The sequence below is a fragment of the Mustelus asterias genome, chromosome 5 (genome assembly GCF_964213995.1).
Source record: "Mustelus asterias chromosome 5, sMusAst1.hap1.1, whole genome shotgun sequence".
Lineage (NCBI taxonomy): Eukaryota > Metazoa > Chordata > Chondrichthyes > Carcharhiniformes > Triakidae > Mustelus > Mustelus asterias.
In genome coordinates, this window is record NC_135805.1 from 11,361,941 (window position 1) to 11,374,944 (window position 13,004).

At 44.0% G+C, this 13,004-nt stretch overlaps 1 long non-coding RNA gene across 1 annotated transcript in view; it reads right to left on the reverse strand.

Annotated features, from left to right (window-relative positions):
• Nucleotides 1–614: 614 nt before the first annotated feature.
• Nucleotides 615–13,004, reverse strand: part of LOC144493363 (uncharacterized) — a 40,085-nt gene continuing 27,695 nt past the window's right edge. The window contains exon 3 of the long non-coding RNA XR_013497734.1: nt 615–646. This is a non-coding gene — a long non-coding RNA (uncharacterized LOC144493363). The remainder of the gene's footprint in view (nt 647–13,004) is intronic.

Here is a 13,004-nt window from a genome sequence, read left to right on the forward strand (position 1 = left end):
TATAAAAGCTGGAGTCTGATGATGCAGCTGTATAGAACGCTGGTTAGGCCACATTTGGAGTACTGTGTCCAGTTCTGGTCGCCGCACTATCAGAAGGACGTGGAGGCATTGGAGAGAGTGCAGAGAAGGTTTACCAGGATGTTGCCTGGTATGGAGGGTCTTAGCTATGAGGAGAGATTGGGTAGACTGGGGTTGTTCTCCTTGGAAAGACGGAGAATGAGGGGAGATCTAATAGAGGTATACAAGATTATGAAGGGTATAGATAGGGTGAACAGTGGGAAGCTTTTTCCCAGGTTGGAGGTGACGATCACGAGGGGTCACGGGCTCAAGCTGAGAGGGGCGAAGTATAACTCAGACATCAGAGGGACGTTTTTTACACAGAGGGTGGTGGGGGCCTGGAATGCGCTGCCAAGTAGGGTGGTGCAGGCAGGCACGCTGACATCGTTTAAGACTTACCTGGATAGTCACATGAGCAGCCTGGGAATGGAGGGATACAAACGATTAGTCTAGTTGGACCAAGGAGCGGCACAGGCTTGGAGGGCCGAAGGGCCTGTTTCCTGTGCTGTACTGTTCTTTGTTCTTTATATGTTTGAAGCCACAGCCTATTGGAAGGGTGTTAAATGAATACTTCTCTTTGGTCTTCACTCTAGAAAAGAAGAGCATAAGTACAGATTTCAGGGACAGCGACTGTAAGGAACTTGCACAATTTGACAGGGTTATGGGGAAAAGGCAGGAGAATGGGGATGAAAAAAGTATCAGCCATGATTGAATGGCGGAGCAGACTCTAAGGGCTGAGTGGCCTAATTCTGCTCCTATGTCTTATGGTCTTATGGACATCAGAAATGGGGAGGTATTGAAGGCTTTGACAGGCTTAAAAACAGATACAAAATCAGAAAATGCTGGAAAACTTCAGCAGGTCTGACAGCATCTGTGGAGAGAATAGAGCCAACATTTTGAGTCTGGATGACCCTTCGTCAGAGCTAAGGGACAAAATGGAACAGAGCAAAATGGACAAATCCCCTGCCCTAGATTAATTGCATCCCAAGCTGCTGTGAGAGGTGAGGCAGGAAATTGCAGGGGCTTTGACACAATTTTAAAATTCCTGTCTGACCACGGGGAACATGCCAGAGGACTGGAGAACAGCTAATGTAGCACCACTTTTCAAGAAGGGTGATAGAGATGAACTAGGAAATTACAGATCAGTGAGTCTCACGTCAGTGGTGGGGAAATTATTGGAGAAAATTCTGAAGGAGAGAATTAATATCCACTTGAAAAGCATGGTTTAATTATGGATAGTCAGCATAGTAAAAGGGAGGTTCATGCCTCACAAATTTGTTCGAATTTTTCAAAAATGTGAACAATTGTGTGGATGAGGAAAGTTCAGTTCATGTAGTTTATATGGATTTTAGCAGATGTAATTTATATAGATTTTAGCAAAGCTTTTGACAAGGTCCCACATGGGAGACTGATAGAGAAGGTTAAAGCACGTGGAATTCAGGGAAACTTGGCAAGATGGATCTGAACTGGGTTAGTAATAGGACACAAAGGGTAGTGGTAGAAGGCTGTTTGAGTGTCTGGAGGCCAGTGTACAGTGGTGTACCACAAGGATCAGTACTGGGATCCTTATTGTTTATTCATTGCAAATATTCAAGGCTGAGTTAGGCATGGGAGTCAAGGGTAATGGGACACAGGTAAGAAAGTGAAGTTAAGACCCCAATCATATCAGCCATGATCATACCAAATATGGGAGCAGAGTTGAGGAGCTAAATTACCTACTCCTACTCCCATTTATTATGTCATATTTTTGTCGCAATAGATTTCTGTATCTTGTTGAGCTCTACAATATTGTGCTGACTTGCCTTCAAGACCATTGGACCTTAGATTGTTCTCATCCATCCAATACACCGGAATCATTCTTTGTATGCCAGGCTAGATAGATCGCTGAGTTGCCAAAGTTAGGAGCCCTGACGACTACCCTCACCTGGTTTGGTCCACAGTCACCTGCTAAGAACTATTTGGAACCACAGGTGAGAGCTGCAAAATGGTGAGGATCAATACAGAATGAGCTACTCCAAAGAGTGCAGCGAATCCGCCTTATACCTCATTACACCTGAGGATGACTTGAGAAATTCATCACAATTGTTCTTTGGACCCAATCATAGTCACTAATGGAGATAAACAGGGCTGTATACTAATGCAAACCCTCTTCAGCATGTTTTTCTCCACCGTGCTTTCTAATGCCTTCCATGATGATGGTCCTAGCATTGAAATCAAACAGACAGAAGCTGCTCAATTTGAGATGACTCGAGGCAAAGACCAAGGTCTCCAAAGACATACTTTGGCTTCCTTTTTGACCATAACTGCATTAGCTGTTGGTTCACAGCTGGACATGCAATGTAGCCTGGACTTGTTCTCTGTGCAACTTCAGCTTTATCGTCAGCATGAAGAAAACTGAAATAATGTGCCAGCTAGCTACAGGAAAACCCATCTCAAGCCCATGGTTTTAGTCGGCAGCAAATAAGTTCAGATCTCAGCAGGACACTCTCGAACTGCCCATATTGATGACAAGACAATCCGCAAAACGAGATGAGGGGATTTTCACAGTAACTTAATCGCAGCATTAATGTAACCTACTTGTGACACTAATAAATAAAGTTTAAACAAATGCCAGAATTGCCAAAGCAAGTGTAGCCTTTGGCAGACTTCAAACATCAGTTTAGGAATGAAGAGGAGTAAGTCTGCCTACAAAACTGAAAGTCTATAAAGCAATAGTCCTCCCACTTCACTCTATGCTTGCAAGATTTGGACTGTGTACTGGTGTCAGAACAAAAGAACTCAACCACTACTTGATTTCCCTTCTGAAGATCAGATGATATGACAAAATGCCAGACAATGAGTTGTTCACCCCAGAGGGCATGCCAGATAAATGGTATGCTTTGTCTGTAAAGCGCGCAAGAAACAATACTTTTCACTGTTATCTCGTACAATAATAAATCAAATCATATTCAGACAGTCACAGCTGATTTAGGCTGGTCAAGGCACCAGAAAGTTTGACATGAACTTACCAAAGTGAATCTTCTATGGAGAGCTTGAATCTGGGGTGTTCTCTCATGATGATCATAGCAACTTCTACAAGGACATCCTGAAGATTTCATTTAGGAGTTTTGATATTGACTTTGAGTCCTAGGAGAAACTTGTCCAGGATTGCTGCACATGATGCAAGCAAAAATAAAAGTGTGTCCTCCTTTGAAAACAACGCATATTAAGAGCAGAGAGAAAAAGTAAGCACAAGAAATCCTGAGCTATTCAACACGCTCATCAGCAGTATCCTATCCTATTTGCAGCAGAAGCTTTGAGGTGCAGATCAGCTTGAGAAGTCACCTACCTACTCACCAGAACCATACCAAACACCTCAAATGATGAACATTTTGAGTCTGGGTGAATCAAAGCTGAAGAAGTCATTTGGACTCTATTTTATTTGATTTGATTTATTATTGTCACATGTATTAATATACAGTGAAAAGTATTGTTTCTTGCACGCTAAACAGACAAAGCATATTGTACATAGAGAAGAAAAGGAGAGAGTGCAGAATGTAGTGTTAGTCATAGCTAGGATGTAGAGACAGATCAACCTAATATAAGGTAAGTCCATTCAAAAGTTTGACAGCAGCAGGGAAGAAGCTGTTCTTGAGTCGGTTGGTACGTGACCTCAGACTCTTGTATCTTTTTCCCGACAGAAGAAGGTGGAAGAGAGAATGTCTGGGTGCGTGGGGCCCTTGATTGTATTGTGCTGGCTGCTTTTCTGAGGCAGTGGGAAGTGTAGACAGTGTTAATGGATGAGAGGCTGGTTTGAGTGATGGATTGGGCTTCATTCGCGACTCTGTAGTTTCTTGCAGTCTTGGTCAGAGCAGGAGCCATACCAAGCTGTGAAACAACCAGAAAGAATGCGTTCTTTGGTGCATCTGTGGAAGTTTGTTAGAGTTGTAGTGGACATGTCAAATTTCCTTAGTCTCCTGAGAAAGTAGAGGCATCGGTGGGCTTTCTTAACTACAGTGTCCACATGGAGGGACCAAGACAGGTTGTTGGTGATCTGGACACCTATGAGCAGCATCTTAACATCCTTGAAATAGCTAACAGAGATCTTGACGAGAAGAAATTAAATATTATTGCACCAAAATGCCATTTAGATGTTAAATCCAAATGAATTTCACTGGATGTGAATTTGTCAAGTGGGCTTGAGTGTGGAACTATGCCTCCAAGTAATAAAAATGGCAATTTCTCTGTAGACTTAAACAGAACATTATTTTCTGAGTTAAAACCTAGAAAACAGAAGAAAAAAAGACATGATAATGCTCGAATACTTATAATACTGTAACATTGATTGCTTTTGTTTTGGTTACATCATTGTAATTATGTAATTTTTAAAATTAATTTATGGAATGTGGGCATCAGCATCTGTTGCCTATTCCTCATTGCCTTTGAATTGAGTGACTTGCTAGGCCATGTCAGAGGAGGGTGAGGGTTAGTTCATAGCGGGCCAATCACAGAGAGGCAATTGTTTTGACAGTTTCATTCCAAGACTCGAGTTTACAAACTTTCTTCTCACTGTCCTAACTAAGTATTTACTTGGTTTTTCCAAAATAAACCTCCTGTTCGTTTATCGGCCTTGTTGTTCATCAATTCCTTGCAGTCACATTTGGCAGTGAGGTGAAGCGGAACTTTTCTCAGTCAGCTGGAATAAGTCTGGAGAGTAAGTAGTCTCACAACACCAGGTTAAAGTCCAATAGGTTTATTTGGTAGCACGAGCTTTTGGAGTGCTGCCCCTTCATCAGGCAAGTGCAGGATTTGGTTCACAAATAGGACATAGACACAAACTCAATTACAAGATAATGGTTGGAATGCGAGTCTTAACAGATAATCAGGTCTTTACAGGTGCAGACAATGTGAGTGGAGAGAGGGTTAAGCACAGTTTAACTGTCCTGATTGGAGACAATTCACACCTCTTTAACCTGTGTTTAACCCTCTCTCCACTCACATTGTCTGCACCTGAAAAGACTGGATTACCTGTTAAGACTCGCATTCCAACCATTATCTTGTAATTGAGTTTGTGTCTATATATGCCCGGTTTGTGAACAGAACTCCTCACTCACCTGATGAAGGGGCAGCGCTCCAAAAGCTCGTGCTACCAAATAAACCTGTTGGATTTTAACCTGATGTTGTGAGACTACTTACTGTGCCTACCCCAGTCCAACGCTGCCAACTCCACATCATAAGTCGGGAGAACAGTCCTTGATAGACCTTCTGTTAAGAAATACGACTACACAAATGTGAGGGCCAAAATGCCATTAATTGGGAAGTTGGAACCATTTGACCATGAAACAGCGGTGGATATACAACAGGATATAGATATCCTGGATAGATTGGAGACTTGGTGGCAGATGGAGTTTAATCCAGACAAATGCGAGGTGATGTATTTTGGAGGATCAAATTTAGGTGTTAGAGTATAAATGGCAAAACCCTTAAGAACATTAACACACAGAGGGATCTGGGCGTGCAGGTCCAGTTTCCTAAAGGTTACAACACAGGTGGCCAAGGTGATTAAGAAGGCATATGGTATGCTTGCCTTTATCAGCCGGGGCATTGAATACAAGAGTTGGGAAATCACATTGCAGCTGTATAAAACATTGGTTAGGCCACATTGGGGGGTATTGCATGCAGTTCTGGTCGCCGCACTACCAGAAGGACGTGGAAGCTTTGGGGAGAGTGCAAAGAAGGTTCACCAGGATGTTGCCTGGTCTCAAGGGTGTTGACATGAGGAGCCATGATGTGGAGATGCCGGCATTGGACTGAGGTAGGCACGGTAAGAAGTCTCACAACACCAGGTTAAAGTCCAACAGGTTTATTTGGTAGCATGAGCTTTCGGAGCGTTGCCCCTTCATCAGGTGAGTGAGGAGTTCTGTTCACAAACCGGGCATATATAGACACACATTCAATTACAAGATAATGGTTGGAATGCGAGTCTTAACAGGTAATCAAGTCTTTTCAGGTGCAGACAATGTGAGTGGAGAGAGGGTTAAGCACAGGTTAAAGAGGCATGAATTGTCTCAAGCCAGGACAGTTAGTGAGATTTTGCAAGCCCAGGCAAGTCATGGGGGTTACAGATAGTGTGACATGAACCCAAGATCCTGGTTGAGGCCGTCCTCATGTGCAGAACTTGGCTATCAGTTTCTGCTCAGCGATTCTGCGTTGTCGTGTGTCTTGAAGGCCGCCTTGGGGAACGCTTACCCAAAGATCAGAGGCTGAATGCCCTTGACTGCTGAAGTGTTCCCCGACAAGAAGGGAACACTCCTGCTTGGTGATTGTCAAACGGTGTCCATTCATCCATTGTGGTAGTGTCTGCATGGTCGCGGCAATGTACCATGCCTCGGGACATCCTTTCCTGCAGCGTATCGGATAGGCAACATTGGCTGAGTTACAAGAGTATGTACCGTGTATCTGGTGGATGATGTTCTCACAGGAGATGATGGCATCCGTGTCGATGATCCAGGGCGGTGTTATGGGTAATGTATTAGCATGAATAGAGGACTAGTTAACTAACAGAAAGCAAAGAGTGGGGATAAATGGGTGTTTTTCTGGTTAACAATCAGTGGCTGGTGTTGTGCCATTAGGGATCAGTGTTGGGACCGCAACTTTTCACAATTTACATAGATGATTTAGAGTTGGGGACCAAGTGTAATGTGTCAAAATTCACAGATGTCACTAAGATGAGTGGTAGAGTGAAGTTTGCAGAGGACACTGAAAGTCTGCAAAGATATATAGATAGTTTAAGTGAGTGGGTCTGGCAGATAGAGTACAATGGTGGTAAATGTGAGGTCATCCATTTTGGTAGGAATAAAAGCAAAATGGACTATTATTTAAATGGTAAAAAATTGCAACATGCTGCTGTGCAAAGGGACCTGGGTGTCCTTGTGCATGAATTGCAAAAAGTTGGTTTGCAGGTAATTAAGAAAGCAAATGGAATTTTGTCTTTCATTGAATAAAGAACAAAGAAAATTATAGCACAGGAACAGGCCCTTCAGCCCTCCAAACCTGCACCAACCATGCTGCCCGACTGAACTTTTTTTTAGGAACATTTAAGCGGTTATTGGATAGGCACATGGAGCACACCAGAATGGTAGGGAGTGGGATAGCTTGATCTTGGTTTCAGATGAAGGTCGGCACAACATCGTGGGCCGAAGGGCCTGTTCTGTGCTGTACTGTTCTATGTTCTAACTAAAGACCACTACCCTCTATTCCCAACCTATTCGTGTATTTGTCAAGACGCCCCTTAAAAGTCACTATCATATCTGCTTCCACTACCTCCAGGCACCATCTCCCTCTGCAAAAAAAAAATCTCCTTTAAACCTTGCCCCTCGCACCTTAAACCTATGCCCCTAAGTAATTGACTCTTCCAACCTGGGAAAAAGCTTCTGACTATCCACTCTGTATATGCCCCTCATAATCTTGTAGACTTCTATCAGATCACCCCTCAACCTCCATCGTTCCAGTGAGAACAAACAAAGTTTCTCCAACCTCTCCTCATAGCTAATGCCCCCCATGCCAGGCAACATCCTGGTAAATCTTTTCTGTACCCTCACTAAAGCCTCCACATCCTTCTGGTAGTGTGGCGACCAGAATTGAACACTATATTCCAAGTGCGGCCTAACTAAGGTTCTATAAAGCTGCAACATGACTTGCCAATTTTTAAACTCAATGCCCCAGTCGATGAAGGCAAGCATGCCGTATGCCTTCTTGACTACCTTCTCCCCCTGCGTTGGCACTTTCAGTGATGTGTGTACCTGTACACCCAGATCCCTTTGCCTATCAATACCTTACTCTTAAGGGTTCTGCCATTTACTGTATATTTCTTATCTGTATTAGACCTTCCAAAATGCATTACCTCACCATTTGTCCGGAATTGCTTGAGGGATGGAGTATAAAAACAGGGAGGTTATGTTATAGCTGTATGTTTGATTTATTATTGTCACCTGTATTAGTATACAGTGGAAAGTATTGTTTCTTGCATTCTATACAGATAAAGCATACTGCTCTGGAACAGAATGGGCTTGGAATGCACTGCCAAGTGGGCCTGGAATGCACCGCTAAGTGAAGTGGTTGAGGCAGTTACGTTAGCCACAGTTAAGACTTATCTTGATAGGCATATGAACAAACGGGGAATAGAGGGACATAGGCAGTTGGTTAGATAGGTAAACGTGATCGGCACAGGCTTGGACAGCTAAAGAGCCTATTCCTGTGCTGTACTGTTCTTTGTTCATAGACAAGGAAAGGAGAGAGTGCAGAATGTAGTGTTGCAGTCATAGCTCGGGTGTAGAAAAAGATCAACTTAATGCGAGGTAGGTCCATTCAAAAGTCTGATGGCAGCAAGGAAGAAGCTGTTCTTGAGTCGGTTGGTACATTACCTCAAACTTTCGTACCTTTTCCCGACCGAAGAAGGTGGAAGAGAGTATGTCCAGGGTGCACGGGGTCCTTGATTATGCTGGCTGCTTTGCCGACGCAGTGGGAAGTGTAGACAGAGTCAATGGATTGGGCTACATTCACAACCTTTAATGTGGCCTTGGGCAGAGCAGGAGCCATATACCAAGCTGTGATACAACCAGAAAGAATGCTTTCTATGGTGCCTCTGCAGAAGTTGGAGAGAGTTGTAGCTGACCTGCCAAATTTCTTTAGTCTCCTGAGAAAGTAGAGGCATTGGTGGGCTTTCTTAACTATAGTGTCGGCATAGGGGGACCAGGACAGGTTGTTGGTAATTTGGACACCTAAAAACTTGAAGCTCTCAACCATTTCTACTTGTTCCCCATTGATATAGACAGGGGCATGTTCTTCTTGATGCTTCCTGAAATCGATGACAATCTTCTTCTTTTTGTTGACATTGAGGGAGAGATTATTGTTGTTGCACCAGTTGACCAGATTTTCCATCTCTCAATATCCCGAGTCATCCAGGGTTCCAGCCTTGCCCTTCACTCTTGCCCTAGGGTTGAGTGTAGGGTCTGCTGTGGACCTGTTGCGGCGGTAGGCGAACTCAAGTGGATCTAGGCAATCCGGGAGGCTGGAATTGATTCGTGCCATGATTAACCTTTCGAAGCACTTCATAATGGTGGATGTCAGAGCCACCGGACGATCGTCATTAAGGCACGCTGCTTGGCTTTTTCTTTGGTACTGGGATGATGGTTGTCTTCTTGAAGCAGATAGGGACCTCAGATTGTTGTAAAGAGAGGTTGACGATGTCTGTGTATACCTCCCCCAGCTGATCCATGCAGGATCAGAGAGCCCGTCCGGGTACCCCATTAAACCAGTCACTTTCCGTGGGTTGACCTTCAAGAAGGCTGCTCTGACATCTGCAATGGTGACCTCAGATACAGGTTCATCCGACGCTTCTGAAGTGGAGGGCATGCTCTTGCTGACCTCTTGCTGAAAACGAGCACAAAATGCATTGAGCTCAACAGTGAGGGGTGTGTTGGGGCTGGCGATTTTACATGCCTTCATCTTGTATAAGGTGCTGGTGAGGCCACACCTGGACTACTGTGTACAATTTTGGTCTCCTTTCTTGAGAAAGGATATACTGGCACTGGAGATGGTGCAGAGGAGATTCACTAGGTTGATTCCGGAGTTGAGAGGGTTGGCTTATGAGGAGAGACTGAGTAGACTGGGGCTATACTCATTGGAATTCAGAAGAATGAGGGGAGATCTTATAGAAACATATAAGATTATGAAGGGAATAGATAAGATAGAAGCAGGGAAGTTGTTTCCACTGGCGGGTGAAACTAGAACTAGGGGACATGGCCTCAAAATAAGGGGGAGCAGATTTAGGACTGTGTTCAGGAGGAACTTCTTCACCCAAAGGGTTATGAATCTGTGGAATTGAATGGTGGCTCAAGGGGTCTAGTCCTGCTCCTAGTTCTTATGTTATTAAGATTAAAAGAAGCAGTGCTAAGGTTCAAGAGAGAAAAATGCACATTCCAAGCCCACGCAGTAACATATTTGAGATTCAGGGTTGACACTCGAGGACTGTATCCTATGGAGGAGAAGTTTAAAGCTATCCAAGAAGCACCAGCCCCAGAAACATATGAGAACTTCAATCATTCTTGGGGATGGTGAATTATTATGGACAATTTATCCCCCAACATATCTACTTTGCTGGCACCTTCGGAAGTACTAAAGGTGGCATTGGAATAAACATCAAAATGAAGCATTTGAACAAGTTAAAATGACTTTGCAGTCATTAGCCTCTTGGCCCATTTCGATCCTGCAAAAGAAATAGTGCTGACCTGTGGCCCCCTGCCCTACAGAATAGGCATGATGTGGAGATGCCAGCGTTGGACTGGGGTGAACACAGTAAGAGTTTTAACAACACCAGGTTAAAGTCCAACAGGTTTATTTGGTAGCAAATACCATTAGCTTTCGGAGCGCTGCTCCTTCGTCAGATGGAGTGGAAATGTGCTCTCAAACAGGGCACAGAGACACAAAATCAAGTTGCAGAATACTGATTAGAATGCGAATCCCTACAGGGTGATTTAGTGGTTTGGATCAGGAATTGGCTAGCTGTAAGAAAACAGAGGGTGGTGGTTGATGGGAAATATTCATCCTGGAGTTCAGTTACTAGTGGTGTACTGCAAGGATCTGTTTTGGGGCCACTGCTATTTGTCATTTTTATAAATGACCTGGATGAGGGTGTAGAAGGATGGATTAGTAAATTTGCGGATGACACTAAAGTCGGTGGAGTTGTGGACAGTGCGGAGGGAAGTGGCAGGTTACAGAGGGACATAGATAAGCTGCAGAGCTGGGCTGAGAGGTGGCAAATGGAGTTTAATGCGGAAAAGTGTGAGGTGATTCACTTTGGAAGGAGTAACAGGAATACAGAGTACTGGGCTAATGGTAAGATACTTGGTAGTGTGGATGAACAGCGGGATCTGGGTGTCCATGTGCATAGATCCCTGAAAGTTGGCACCCGGGTTGATAGGGTTGTTAAGGCATACGGTGTGTTAGCTTTTATTGGTAGAGGGATTGAGTTTCGGAGCCATGAGGTCATACTGCAACTGTACAAAACTCTGGTGCGGCCGCACTTGGAGTATTGCGTACAGTTCTGGTCACCACATTATAGAAAAGATGTGGAAGTGTTGGAAAGGGTGCAGAGGAGATTTACCAGGATGTTGCCTGGTATGGTGGGAAAATTGTATGAGGAAAGGCTGAGGGACTTGAGGTTGTTTTCGTTAGAGAGAAGGTTAAGAGGTGACTTAATAGAGGCATACAAGATGATCAGAGGATTAGATAGGGTGGATCGTGAGAGCCTTTTTCCTCGGATGGTGATGCCTAACACGAAGGGACATAGCTTTAAATTGAGGGGTGAGAGATATAGGACAGATGTCAGAGGTAGGTTCTTTACTCAGAGAGTAGTCAGGGCGTGCCCTGCCTGCAGCAGAAGTGGACTCGTCAACATTAAGAGCATTCAAATGGTTATTGGATAAACATATGGATGATATTGGAATAGTGTAGATTAGAGAGGCTTTAGATTGGTTTCACTGGTCGGCGCAACATCGAGGGCCGAAGCTCATGTACTGCGCTGTAATGTTCTATGTTCTATCTGGCCCCTCGTGCCTGCTCCACCATTCAATAAGATCATGGCTGATCTTTCGTGGACTCCGCTCCACTACCCGCCGACTCATCATAACCCATAATTCCTTTACTGTTCAAAAATGTATCTATCCTTGCCTTAAAAACATTCAATGAGGTAGTCTCAACTGCTTCACTGGGCAGGGAATTCCACAGATTCACAACCCTTTGTGTGAAGAAGTTCCTCCTCAACTCAGTCCTAAATCTGCTTCCTCTTATTTTGAGGCTATGCCCCCTAGTTCTAGTTTCACCCGCCAGTGGAAATAACTTCCCTGCTTCTATCTTATCTATTCCCTTCATAATCTTAGATGTTTCTATAAGATCTCCCCTCATTCTTCTGAATTCCAATGAGTATAGCCCCAGTCTACTCAGTCTCTCCTCATAAGCGTACCCTCTCAACTCCAGAATCAACCTAGTGAATCTCCTCTGCACCCCTTCCAGTGTCAGTATACCCTTTCTCAAGTAAGGAGACCAAAACTGTACACAGTGCTCCAGGTGTGGCCTCACCAGCACCTTATACAGCTGCAACATAATCTCGCTGTTTTTAAACTCCATCCTTCTAGCAATAAAGGACAAAATTCCATTTGCCACCTTAATTATGTGCTGCACCTGCAAACCAACTCCTTGAGATTCCTGCACAAGGACACCCACGTCCCTCTGCACAGCAGCATGCTGCAATTTTTTACTATTTAAATAATAGTCCATTTTGCTGATATTCCTACCAAAATGGATGACCTCACATTTATCAACATTGTACTCCATCTACCAGACCCTCACCCACTCACTTAGACTATCTATATCCCTTTACAGACTTTCAGTGTCCTCTGCACACTTTGCTCTGCCACTCGTCTTAGTGTCATCTGCGAATTTTGACACACTACACTTGGTTCCCAACTCCAAATCATCTATGTAAATTGTAAACAATTGTGGTCCCAACACTGATCCCTGAGGCACACCACTAGTCACTGATCGCCAACCAGAAAAACACCCATTTACCTCCACTCTTTGCTTTCTGTTAGTCAACCAATCCTCTATCCATGCTAATACATTACCCGTAACACCATGCACCTTCATCTTATGTAGCAGTCTTTGGTGCGGCACCTTGTCAAATGCCTTCTGGAAATCCAGATACACCACATCCACAGGTTCCCCATTGTCCACTGCACATGTAATGTTCTCAAAGAATTCCACCAAATTAGTCAAACTAATCAGAAAGATGAGCTGAGTTGCAAGGAATGAGTACTGTTGTGGGGAGCCAAGATGGTCATTCCTGCCTTACTCGAAAAAAACTATTACAAGAATTGTACTGTGTACATTCCATTATGACAAAAATGAAA